Genomic DNA, 541 nt, shown 5'->3' with positions numbered 1-541 from the left:
CTGCTCGTCACTGGGCAACACATTCACACGGAATGCAAGCAGTGCTTCAAATTCACATCCGCTGTTTTGACGGGAATCAAATTCGCTGCTGGACGCTTGTTCATAAACTTGACGCTCCAGAAAGTACTAATTAGACTCATCACTACATGGAAGCACTGAGAGTATATCTCCTTTGCAAAGCATGGAAGACACAGATGATGCTGAAAAGGCCTGGTTTAATTATTTTGAAGAGTGATACAAAATTATTGGTAAACAAGCCTTATGTCTGGTCTCATGAGATCATTTAGTCTTTTTTCTTTAGAGGACATTCACCGTCTACTGCAGAAGCTGAATCTGAAATGACGGAAGCTTTCAGCGGTAATTCCGTCTCTCTGTGACCCAGTATGATGACTTGCTGTCTTGCATTTGTGCAAGGAGGGAAAAATATAATAAAAATAAAATTAAAGGATTTTTTTATTATTGTCTCCATGCAAATAAAAGGAATTTTGTGAAGTTCAGGAGGAGAACAATTCGTTTCCATGTTGGTTTTAGACTCCATCTG

Source organism: Oryzias latipes, chromosome 22 (genome assembly GCF_053564925.1).
Source record: "Oryzias latipes strain Hd-rR chromosome 22, Olatipes_Hd-rR_3.1".
Classification (NCBI taxonomy): domain Eukaryota; kingdom Metazoa; phylum Chordata; class Actinopteri; order Beloniformes; family Adrianichthyidae; genus Oryzias; species Oryzias latipes.
Note: the sequence above shows the minus strand (reverse complement) of the source record.